Source organism: Arachis ipaensis, chromosome B09 (genome assembly GCF_000816755.2).
Source record: "Arachis ipaensis cultivar K30076 chromosome B09, Araip1.1, whole genome shotgun sequence".
Lineage (NCBI taxonomy): Eukaryota > Viridiplantae > Streptophyta > Magnoliopsida > Fabales > Fabaceae > Arachis > Arachis ipaensis.
In genome coordinates, this window is record NC_029793.2 from 21,662,938 (window position 1) to 21,663,682 (window position 745).

Consider the following 745-nt stretch of genomic DNA (forward strand, 5'->3'; position numbering starts at 1 on the left):
AAATTTTTTTTTATTGAAAACTTGTTGTGTAGACACCCTTAGACAATTATAACTTCAATATGAAAAAGGACATAATTAAACACTTATCCAATATGTATTTGGAGCTTGATCTATAAAGCAATACGTTTTGTACTTGAAACTTGATCGAAGTCCAACAACTTTATCTTATTATTGTTTTGTAGAACATTGATTTATCAAAAACATTATTTTTTGATATAACACTACTTTTCGAAGAGGTTCATCTATGTTGGAGGACACGGGGATTATGGTTTTCTGATATGTGATTACAATAAATGGAGGCGCAATTTCTATGATATAACTTATCAGCAGTTTTATGCCTTTGCTTAGACTCATAAAAAGTATGATGACCAAGTCTTCTCGCAGATATTTCAATTTGTACATGCTGAATGTGAATATATTTAACTTGTAATTAGCTTCGAAATTTAGATTGATTTTGAGTAAAATGTATATTTGATCCAAAGTTTAGACTCATGGAGTCCATCCATGAAAACAACTTACACTATGGTAATCATGATCCTCGGCATTTAAAAGGAGGGCTCAGCATTATGTACACATGAAAACTATCAACTATGTCTAATCCATAATACATTTTATATAACCATTGCTCAGAGACCAAGAGTCTCCAAAACTAGATAAAAGAATGGGAACAAAAAATTGAAAATAAACCTAAAAAAAAAAAATCAGTATTCCGCTTTCTAAATTTCTATATCCTTTCTAATTTCTT